Genomic DNA, 12,347 nt, shown 5'->3' with positions numbered 1-12,347 from the left:
TATTATTTCCTCCTCTGGTTGAATGTTCTCAACCTATAGTGTTAGACAATTTTCTCTACTAGTTGAATGTTCTTTAAAGAGGACCTTTTACCCTCCCCCCTCATTTTTTTTTCTTTCTAAACCCCTGCTTACCGCATCCTTGTTTTAAGGGGAACCCCATGCCAAAATTTTTAAAAAATATATATAGTTTTACTGCAGCAGGTTCTATACATGGTACAGATGCGCCACTTTACAGGTAGACTAAAGGGACCCCCCCCAGGCACTATATTTAAAATAATTTTTCTTGTTTTTATTGTTTTATTTAACCACTTCTGGACTGCCGCACGCCGATATACGTCCGTACTGTGAAGAGGAATATTGTTGTTATGGCAGAAGCTAGCTGCCATAACCCCGGTATCCTCTTCTTCAGAGGGTGGTCCGGTTTCCGATAATAGTGGTCTCGCCGCAGGGCCCCCCTCCTGCTGTTCTCCGGTGCCTCCGCTGCTTACCGGAGCTGTTTGCATTCCTTGTAATAGGAATAAAAGTGACACATTTTCTTATTTTTAAAAGAACAGTGTAAAAATAAAAAATAAAACGTAAAATAATTAAGAAAGAGAAAAAAATGTAAACGAGCCCCGTCCTGCCGAGCTCGTGTGCAGAAGCGAACGCATACGTGAGTAGCGCCCACATACGAAAATGGTGTTCAAACCACACATGTGAGGTGTCACCACAGTCGGTAGAGCGAGAGCAATAATTCTAGCCCTAGACCTCCTCTGTAACTCAAATCAAGCAACCTGTAGAATTTTTTAAATGTTGCCTATGGAGATCTTTAAGGGTAAAAGTGTGTCGCCATTCCACGAGCGGGTGCAATTTTGGAGCGTGACATGATAAATAAAAATATATTAAAAAATTGGGCTAACTTTACTGTCTTATTTTTTAATTCAAAAAAGTGTTTTCTTTTTCCAAAAAAAAATGCGCTTGTAAGACTGCTGTGCAAATACAGTGTTACAGAAAGTATTGCAACGACCGCCATTTTATTCTCTAGGGTGTTAGGAAAAAAATGTATAATGTTTGGGGGTTCTAAGTAATTTTCTAGCAAAAAAACAGTTTTTAACTTGTAAACACCCAAATCTCAGGAAGAGGCTCTGTCCTTAGGTGGTTAAGCATCATTAAAATCACTGCTCCTGTAAAAACTATATTTTTATTAATACATGACCCCCAGGGCAGTACCCGGGCCCCCATACCCCTTTTATGGCCAATACCTTGCATATAATCCTTCACAATGGGCACATTTGATTTTTCCTGTTCGGCTCCCATAGACTTCAATGGAGTTCGCCGTTCTAATTAGAACTTTTCCCTGTTTGGGAGTTCTGCTGCAAACTGAACAGAGGGGTGTTCGGCCCATCCCTAGTGAAGATGTGATTTAACTCTTATGGTTAAATGTTCCTAAAGTATAACTAAAAACAAAACTTTTTTTTAGTTTTGGATGGAGTGGAGAGGGATTGGAACCCCTGTCAGGTTTTTAATACTGTCTGTTCCTCTGTTAGGGAGATTCTCCTTCTCTATTTGTCCTGTTTACTGTTATCACCAAAAGTGAATGAAAATCCCAAATTTTGGGTTGTCACCAGAACAGGAATAGAAATTCTCCAATGGGGACACTAGTTCTGGTGACATCCAGGGATTCCCTCACTTTACAGGGATTTTCTCACTTTTTGTTTTGGTTATGGAAAAGGAAGTGAAGAGAAATCTCCTCAAAGCCTGACAGAGGTTATAACCCACCCTTACTCTATCCAAAATGAAAAACAACAATGCATTTAATTCTGCTGTAAGTTAAGGGTGAATAGCCTCGCAAATGGGAAATTCAATTAGTAAAGTGAGAGACTGGCCCAACCAACTGTGCAGGTTTGGGATGCAGGACACCTCCTCGACGGTTCAGGCAAAAAAAAAAAAAAAAGGTGAAAATACAAACCAAATACACACACAGGGGTTACCTGGAAGTCTTCAGTGGTTTCCTTTATTTGCTAATTTCCTGGAGCTTTCTCTAGAATTGTTAGATTGTATCTCTTGTTATAAATAAGTATCTATTTTCGATGCTCCTCAGCTCCATCTAGTGGTCATAATGCAGTATTTTACTGCTGCCCATAATGAAAGAACATTCCTTCTACATTGGATTGACCAAAGGAGTAGATCATGTTCACTTCCAAAATGAATTTGTTTTTATCTTATTAAATTGGGTGAAACAAAGTGAATATATTTACTTTGCAAAGAATTTGCAAGGGAAAAAATATATTTTTGCTTGTATATGATTGAATGATGGAAGTCCGTACCCCTTTATTCCTTAACCACTTAATATATACTGTGGCAGGGCGGCTGTATTGGGCGAAACAACGTACCTGTACATTATTTGTGCAATAAATACTGTGGGTGTGCGCGCACCCGCTGCACGGGAGGGGAGACAATCTGCGGGTATGGTGATGTCCGCCGGCCACCCACAATCGCTCCACAGAGAGCCAGATCTGTCTATGTAAACAAGGAGGATCTCCGTCCTGTCAGGGAAGTACACAGAGATCTTCTGTTCCAAGTGATCAGGAACAGCGATCTCTGTGTACTTCCTGTCAGTCCCCTCCCCCCACAGTTAGAAAACACTCCCAGGGAACACATTTAACCCCTTGATCGCCCCTGATGTTAACCCCTTCCCTGCCAGTGTCATTTATACAGTGACAGTGCATTTTTTTTAGCACTGATCACTGTATTGGTTTCACTGGTCCCCAAAAAGTGTCACTTAGAGTCAGATTTGTCCGCCGCAATGTCGCAGTCCTGCCATAAGACGCTAATCGCTGCCATTACTAGTAAAAACAATTAAAAAATTTAAATTCCATAAATCTATCCCATAGTTTGTAGATGCAATAACATTTGTGCAAACCAATCAATAAACGCTTATTGGGATTTTTTTAAATTTTTTATTGGATGTTTTATAGCAGAAAGTAAAAAAAATATATATATATATTTTTTTTAAATGTTGCTCTTTTTTTGTTTATAGCGCAAAAAATAAAAACCGCAGAGGTGATCAAATACCACCAAAAGAAGTTCTATTTGTGCGAAAAAAAAGGACATCAATTTTATTTGGGTACAACATCGCACGACCGCGCAATTGTCAGTTAAAATAACACAGTGCCGTATCGCAGAAAATGGCCTGGCCATGAAGGGGGTAAAATTTTCGGAGCTGAAGTGGTTAGGATAAGGGAAAATTTTCTTGCAGCGCAAAATTCAACTGAAAATACTGAACTCCTTTAGTAATGGGGTCACATTGTGCACATAACTGATCAGTTTTGGGGGGAAGCCCGGGGGGGTGAATTGATCCCCAGACAGTTATATCTCCATTAGTACAGCAAGTAAATATTGTACCCTCTTGGGGGATCACATGAAGAAACCCATTAATTGGTCACACCTTTACTTGGGTCTTCTTCTGTTCACCTTCCCAAACTTCTTCACTTTATTCTTCTGGCTCTAAACTGCTTCCCACTGCCGCCCGTGCACAGTGCACCTCACTGCAACCTCGGGACAGCACATGCAGGATAGTCTGTATATGTTAACATGGGACTGTCACCCTGATTCTGGACTCCTGTGCTAGTCAGTGATCTGGAATAAGCATGCAAGACAGGCTTCACTGGCTGCATGCTTGCCATAGAAAGGGAATAACAATGATAACAGCATAACCTAATTTTAACCAGTTAATCCTATAAAATGTACAATGAATGTCCTACAGGCCTTCCAGCTGGTTGCACATCCCGTATGGGACTCGGTGAAGGTTTCCCGTGTAGTAGAGTCACTGCAGCTAATTACAATCTAACAAAGTTTTTTTTTTAAATATATTTCCCTTATTGAATCCTTTCTGTCCCCCAACTAGACCCAGCCAATGTCCATAACTCTTACAAAAAAAAAAGTTTAAATGTCACTTCTGACAAAGTTATGACTAAATTATTGGGTCCAAAGTCGGAAGATGAATATTTATGGAAGAGTCCTGGGGCCATCATAAAAAAAAACAGAATTCTGAGATTGAAATTCAGAATTGTAAGTTTAAAAAAAATAATTTTCTACAGAATTCTGAGTTTTAAAGTCAGAATTCTGAGATTCAAAGTTAGAATTCTGAGTTTCTAAATATAGTAGTCTCTATTAGGAAGATTTTAGAACCAATGAGCAATAATGTAGTAACACCCACAGACCATCATTCTGCAGACATACATGTCTTCTGCTCTGTATATGGATATGTAAATCTATCTTAGTTACAGCACACAGTATAGGGAAGCAGGCAGTGCTGGGTTCTCTGGTTCCTCTGCTGTATTATCCTTCTTCTCTGTCATCTGCTCCAACATAAAGAGCCATGCTGAAAACATGTATTGTGTGTGAGGTGGGGGGGGGGACACAGCTTCCATAGATAACAGAACACAATGGCCAGCACAGCTCTGCACCCCAACTTGTAGGAAACATTGCACTGTTGCCCCTACATGAGGGGATTGAGAATGGCTATAAGGCAGCAGGACAATGTGTATCTATGGTCATAACAGATTGATCATAACAAATACTTGTCTGGACTAATAGAGCTGTTTCACAAACAATTAATCACATATTAAACATAAAAGCAAATCCTAACAGAGACAGCATAGTGGTTAGAATAGCAAGCTTATATTAGTGAAGTTGTGGGTTCTAATGAGGGAATTTTTTATATATGTATTTTAAAATATGTAATAGTGAGGGCTTAAATTGTATTCTATCAATATATCCAAATTGATTTCAATGTATATTAACAAAGACACACTGATATATTGAGCACACACAGTTGTAGTATATGCTGGCTACTATAAATTAGAGAGTACTACTATAAATTAGAGAGTAGAGATTTCAAAGAAAAAAACTGTGTATATATATTAGGGTGATCAGATGGGATCATTAGGGTGTCATCTTCAGTTTCCCCCGGGGGGCAGTTCACAATTTCAGGAGACTGGTCATAACGAATCGATCATAAATCACTTGTCTGGACTAATACAGTTGTTTCACAGAGAATTAACCTTTTATTAACCACTTCAATACCGGGGGCACTTAGACACCTTCCTGCCCAGACCAATTATCAGCTTTCAGCGCTGTCGCAGTTTGAATGACAATTACGCGGTCATACAACACTGTACCCAAATAGAATTTTTATCATTTTGTTCCCACAAATAGAGCTTTCCTTTGGTGGTATTTGATCACCTCCTGTGTTTTTTATTTTTTGCTAAACAAATACCGTATTTATCGGCATATAACACGCACTTTTTTCCCCTGAAAATCAGGGGAAAATCGTGGGTGCGTGTTATAGGCCGATCCCCCCCCCAATTGTGTGTGATCGGAGCATAGCCGAGAGTCTTCGGGTTTTCTAGGCGCCGCTTACAGTCCCGCCCACAGGGCGGAACTGGGCGGGACTGTAAGCGGCGCCGAGAAAACCCGAAGACTCTCGACTATGTGTATCAGCGCTCCGCCGAGTCCCTGCAGTCTCGGCGCCATATTTAAAATTTACACAGGGCTGTGTATGACGGCAGGGATTGCGGCGATCCCACAAAGCTGCACGGGGGCAAGGCTGCATGGGGGCAAGGCTGCATGGGGGCAAGGCTGCATGGGGGCAAGGCTGCATGGGGGCAAAGCTGCATGGGGGCAAAGCTGCACTGGGGCAAGGCTGCACTGGGGCAAGGCTGCACTGGGGCAAGGCTGCACTGGAGAAAGGCTGCACTGACATTGCTGCACTGACAAGGCTGCACTGACAAGGCTGCACTGACAAGGCTGCACTGGGGCAAAGCTGCACTGGGGCAAGGCTGCACTGGAGAAAGGCTGCACTGACATTGCTGCACTGACATTGCTGCACTGACAAGGCTGCACTGACAAGGCTGCACTGGGGCAAAGCTGCACTGACAAGGCTGCAATGGACACTGGGGCAAGGCTGCAGATGGACACCAATAACGCTGCATTGATGGGCATTTTAATGTAAGTTTTTCTTCCTTAAACTTTACTCCTAAAAGTTTTTTTCCTTAAAATTCCCTCCTTAACTTGGGTGCGTGTTATACGCCGATAAATATGGTAAATAAAGACCGAAAATTTTGAAAAAAATAAAAGTTTTGCTTTTGTTTCTGTAAAAAAAATTGTAAATAAGTAAGTTTTCTCTTCCACTGATGGGCACTGATAAGGCAGCACTGACAGGCACTGATACGGCAGCACCGATGAGGTGGCACCAATGAGCGGGCACTGAGGGGCACTGACGATGGGCACTCATATGCGGCACTGATGGGCACTGGTAGGCGGCACTGATGGGTGGCACTCATATGCAGCACTGATGGGCACTGATAGGCGACACTGATGGGCACTGATGGGTGGCACTGCTGGGCACTGATAGGGTGGCGCTGATAGGCGGCACTGCTGGGCACTGATGGGCACTGATAGGCGGTACTGATGGGCACTGATATGTGGCGCTGATACGCAGCACTGATATGAGGCACTGATGGGCATCCCTGGTGGCACTGGCAGTGGTAGGCATTGAAGTGGGCACTGACTGGCAGCTGCCTGGGCACAGATTGGCAGCTGCCTGGGCACACAGTGGCATTTCCCTGGTGGTCTAGGGGCATACCTGGTGGTCCAGTGTGGATCGCTTCCCTGGTGGTCCTGGGTGGCTTCCCTGGTGGTCCTGGGTGGGATCTGTGCTGATAAACAATCAGCACAGACCCCCCCTGTCAGGAGAGCAGCCGATTTTGAAACCACTTTACCGCCGTCATTCTGCTATATGGCGGGTGGCAAGTGGTTAAACATAGAAGGAAAATGTTAGGAACCCTTAAGTGGTAGTATAGTGGTTAGGGCAACAGGCTTATAGTGTTGAAAGTTGTGGGTTCTAATCCAGTTCAGAGCACATTTTTTAATTATATATATATATATATATATTTTTTCAATATATTGATTTTATATTAAACATATTTTAAACTATGAGTTAGTGAGGACTTAAATTGTATTTTATTGATATATCCAAATTGATTTCAAGGCATATTAACAAACACATATTGATAACATTGTTGAATATGCTGACTACTATAAATTAGAGAGTAGAGTAGAGTATTTTTTTTACAAATCTGTGTATATATTGGGATGATTTTGGTGACACGGGGCCAGTTCTTAATTTCAGGAGATTGTCCCTGGAAGCTGCATGATAACCATCATGTCTCACAACTCAACCACCAATGCAGGGTCATTTTGTTTCCATCTAGTGACACCACCGATGCAGGGTCATTTTTCCCATCCAATGACACCACCGATGCAGGGTCATTTTTCCCATCCAATGACACCACCGATGCAGGGTCATTTTTTTCCATCCAATGACACCACCGATGCAGGGTCATTTTTTTCCATCCAATGACACCACCGATGCAGGGTCATTTTTCTTCTTCACTATTGTTAGCCCCTTATGTGTGCTCCAGTTTTAAACTCTTACATACTGCAAATATATAAATAAATATATATATATATATATATATATATATATATATATATATATATATATATATATATATATATATATATATATATATATATATATATATATATATATATATATATATACAGGTACAGTATTTTGCTCTGCATGCCACTATTTTCCCAGAATCCCACCTGAGAGGGGGAGGGGCACAGTAACCAGTGTATATAATGGCAGTGCAGAGCAGACCATGAGCTGTATGTACTGGCAGTGTCAGGGCAGTGATTAAACACAATGTAGTGTCAGGGCCGTGAGCCGTGTGTAATATCAGTTCTGTTTAATCAGCAGTATATGATGGCAATGCAGACATCCCAAGTCTCCCGTAATTGATGGCGGGGCTCACAGACACCCGCGAGTGCGGCACGATCTCCCAGCTGTCAACCATAACAGCCCAAGCCACCCCCTCCTCCAGGCCAGGGGTAGCAGTGGCATCGCTATGGGGATCGATTGTACAAAAGCAGGTGCAGCACAGGACTTCCTATGTGTCCCAGACTGTTACTCCGCCCTCCTCTTATAACCCTCCAGCTCCCCCAATCACTGAGCGCCCCGCCCTCTGCCAGTACCCAGGGTGAAGATACAAACTGTGGCGGCTTTCCCCTCTCAGGTGGGATTCTGGGAAAATAGTGGCATGCAGAGCAAAATACTGTACCTGTGTATGTGTATATATATATATATTTGCAGTATGTAAGAGTTTAAAACTGGTGCACACATAAGGGGCTAACAATAGTGAAGAAGAAAAATGACCCTGCATCGGTAGTATCATTGGATGGGAAAAATGACCCTGCATCGGTAGTATCATTGGATGGGAAAAATGACCCTGCATCGGTAGTATCATTGGATGGGAAAAATGACCCTGCATCGGTAGTATCATTGGATTGGAAAAATGACCCTGCATCGGTAGTATCATTGGATGGGAAAAATGACCCTGCATCGGTAGTGTCCTTGGATGGGAAAAATGACCCTGCATCGGTAGTGTCCTTGGATGGGAAAAATGACCCTGCATCGGTAGTGTCCTTGGATGGGAAAAATGACCCTGCATCGGTGCTGTCCTTGGATGGGAAAAATGACCCTGCATCGATGCTGTCCTTGGATGGGAAAAATGACCCTGCATCGGTGCTGTCCTTGGATGGGAAAAATGACCCTGCATCGGTGCTGTCCTTGGATGGGAAAAATGACCCTGCATCGGTGCTGTCATTAGCTGGAAAAAATTTCTCTGTGTCAACGGTGTAGGTAAGAGGAAAATGGCGCTGCATTAGTGTCAGTGGGGATAAAGTGCAGCCAATCAGTGAAGGGGAGATATGGGTGTGTACATTGTAGTACACACAGATTACCTTATAGTGCAGAGCTCAGTCCTGAGTTATAAGACATGATGGTTATCATGCAGCTTCCAGGGACAATCTCCTGAAATTGAGAACTGGCCCCGTGTCACCAAAATCATCCCAATATATACACAGATTTGTAAAAAATCCCTACTCTAATTTATAGTAGTTAGCTTATCCCCTTCCCACCAACCGTATATGCGTACTCGGCTTTCCGGGGTTATACCGGGATGATGCCCGCAGCTGCAGGCATCATCCCGGTACCGTTGTTTACAGCGGGCAATCGGCTACCCGAGTATAACAACCGATGCGGCTAAAAGCTGCTCGGCTTTTATACTGGAGGAGCGGGAGGGGACATCCCCCCCCTCCCGCCGCCTCTCGCCGCTTATACCGGGCCTCCCATGCGATCGGGAGGCCCGGTGTCCAATCGGCTGCCTCCGGCGACTGTGGGCGGGCTGGAACGAAGCTGTGGACGGCTTCATTTCAGCCTTCTCAATGTAAACACGGAAGCGACGTCATGACGTCACTTCCCGTTTACTCGGCTGCCAATGGCGCCGGTTTTAAAAAAAAATACAGTATGCAGAATCGCCGTTTTCGGCGATCTGAATACTTTGATGTGCAAAGGAGGGATTGGGGGTCTTTTAGACCCCTGATCCCTCCATAAAGAGTACCTGTCACCACCTATTACTGTCACAAGGGATGTTTACATTCCTTGTGACAGCAAAAAAAAAAAAAAAAAAATTTAAACACAATTTATAAAGTATAAAAATAAATAAAATAAATAAAAAAAAATAAAAATTTTAAAGTGCCCCCGTCCCTGCGAGCTCGCGCAGCGAAGAAAACGCATACGGAAGTCGTGCCCGCATATGTAAACGGTGTTCAAATCACACATGTGAGGTATCGCCGCGATCGTCAGAGCGAGAGCAATAATTCTAGCCCAAGACCTCCTCTGTAACTCTAACCTGGTAACCGTAAAAAAATTTTAAAGCGTCGCCTATGGAAATTCATAGGTACCGTAGTTTGTCCCCATTCCACGAGTGCGTGCAATTATAAAGGGTGACATGTTTGGTATCTATTTACTCGGCGTAACATCATCTTTCACACTATACAAAAAAATTGGGGTAACTTTACTGTTTGGATTTTTTAAAATTCATGAAAATGTCCCTTTTCCAAAAATTTGCGTTTAAAACACCGCTGCACAAATACCGTGTGATATAAACTATTGCAACAATCTCTATTTTATTCTCTAGATTCTCTGCTAAAAAAATATATATATAATGTTTGGGAACTCTAAGTAATTTTCTAGCAAAAAATACGGATTTTAACTTGTAAACACCAAATTTCAGAAATAGGCTTAGTCATGAAAGGACAACAATTTTATCAATATGTCTTTGTAATATACCTTGAAATCAATTTGGATATATCAATAAAATACAGTTTAAGTCCTCACTATCTCATAGTTTAAATTATGTTTAATATAAAATCAATATATTGAAAATATATATATAATTAAAAAACATGCTCTGAACTGGATTAGAACCCACAACTCTTAGCACCATAAACCTGTTACTCTAACCACTATCCTATCACTTAAGGATTCTTAATATTTGCTTTTTATATTTAATATGAGGTTAATTCTCTGTGAAATAATTATTAGTCCAGACAAACAATTGCTATGGTCGATCCATTATGACCAGTCTCCTGAAATTGTGAACTGCCCCCCGGGGGAAACTGAAGATGACACCCTAATGATCCCATCTGATCACCCTAATATATATACACAGTTTTTTTCTTTGAAATCTCTACTCTCTAATTTATAGTAGCCAGCATATACTACAACTGTGTGTGCTCAATATATCAGTGTGTCTTTGTTAATATACCTTGAAATCAATTTGGATATATTGATAGAATACAATTTAAGCCCTCACTATTACATATTTTAAAATATATATAAAAAGATGCCCTCACCTGAATTAGAACCCACAACTTCACTAATATAAGCTTGCTACTCTAACCACTATGCTGTCTCTCAATAGCTGTTATGATTTGCTTTTATGTTTAATATGTGATTAATTGTTTGTGAAACAGCTCTATTAGTCCAGACAAGTATTTGTTATGATCAATCTGTTATGACCATAGATACACATTGTCCTGCTGCCTTATAGCCATTCTCAATCCCCTCATGTAGGGGCAACAGTGCAATGTTTCCTACAAGTTGGGGTGCAGAGCTGTGCTGGCCATTGTGTTCTGTTATCTATGGAAGCTGTGTCCCCCCCCCCACCTCACACACAATACATGTTTTCAGCATGGCTCTTTATGTTGGAGCAGATGACAGAGAAGAAGGATAAGACAGCAGAGGAACCAGAGAACCCAGCACTGCCTGCTTCCCTATACTTTGAATCTCAGAATTCTGACTTTTAATCTCAGAATTCTGTACATTTTTTTTTTTACTCACCTTTCTGACTTTCAATCTCAGAATTCTGACTTTGAATCACAGAATTCTGACTTTGAATCTCAGAATTCTGTAAAAAAAAAAAAAAAAAAATGTAAACTCATATATCTGTATTTTTTTTTATGATGGCCCCAGGGCTCTTCCATAAATATTTACTCTGGTCCTTAACTGGTTAGTAAATAAAGGAAATGTGATAAAAGTCTGTGACTGTTTCTTAGTAAGTCATGGTTCACCATTACCATAGAACTATAGGAGTTCTTCCGTATATAACTGACTCTTTTTATATTTCATCCAGGAGAAGTCATACCACAGTCTACTATGAAGCTCATATTACAGGTGAGATTCAAAAGATTTATTGGATTTTTTTAAACTTCTCTAAATGCTGATCTCCCTTTTTATTTGGAATTCTGAATGTTACATAGTTACATAGTAGGTGAGGTTGAAAAAAGACACAAGTCCATCAAGTCCAACCTATGTGTGTGATTATATGTCAGTATTACATTACATATCCCTGTATGTTGCGTTCATTCAGGTTATTATCTAATAGTTTCTTGAAGCTATCAATGCTCCCCGCTGAGACCACCGCCTGTGGAAGGGAATTCCACATCCTTGCCGCTCTTACAGTAAAGAACCCTCTACGTAGTTTAAGGTTAAACCTCTTTTCTTCTAATTGTAATGAGTGGCCACGAGTCTTATTAAACTCTCTTCTGCGAAAAAGTTTTATCCCTATTGTGGGGTCACCAGTACGGTATTTGTAGATTGAAATCATATCCCCTCTCAAGCGTCTCTTCTCCAGAGAGAATAAGTTCAGAGCTCACAACCTTTCCTCATAACTAATATCCTCCAGACCCTTTATTAGCTTTGTTGCCCTTCTTTGTACTCCAGAACTGGACAGCATACTCCAGGTGCGGCCGGACCAGAGTCTTGTAGAGCGGGAGAATTATCGTTTTATCTCTGGAGTTGATCCCCCTTTTAATGCCAATATTCTGTTTGCTTTGTTAGCAGCAGCTTGGCATTGCATGTCATTGCTGAGCCTATCATCTACTATGACCCC

At 41.6% G+C, this 12,347-nt stretch overlaps 1 protein-coding gene and 1 long non-coding RNA gene across 2 annotated transcripts in view; both read left to right on the top strand.

Annotated features, from left to right (window-relative positions):
- Nucleotides 1-12,347, top strand: part of LOC141129487 (V-set domain-containing T-cell activation inhibitor 1-like) — a 360,174-nt gene that overhangs the window by 18,830 nt on the left and 328,997 nt on the right. The gene's annotated exons all lie outside the window — the stretch shown is intronic.
- LOC141129488 (uncharacterized) overlaps nt 1-12,347 on the top strand; it is a 54,715-nt gene that overhangs the window by 13,093 nt on the left and 29,275 nt on the right. Inside the window, exon 2 of the long non-coding RNA XR_012241834.1 lies at nt 11,589-11,629. This is a non-coding gene — a long non-coding RNA (uncharacterized lncRNA). The remainder of the gene's footprint in view (nt 1-11,588; nt 11,630-12,347) is intronic.

Source organism: Aquarana catesbeiana, linkage group LG02 (genome assembly GCF_042186555.1).
Source record: "Aquarana catesbeiana isolate 2022-GZ linkage group LG02, ASM4218655v1, whole genome shotgun sequence".
Taxonomy (NCBI): domain Eukaryota; kingdom Metazoa; phylum Chordata; class Amphibia; order Anura; family Ranidae; genus Aquarana; species Aquarana catesbeiana.
Note: the sequence above shows the minus strand (reverse complement) of the source record. Positions and strands in the feature narration are given on the sequence as shown.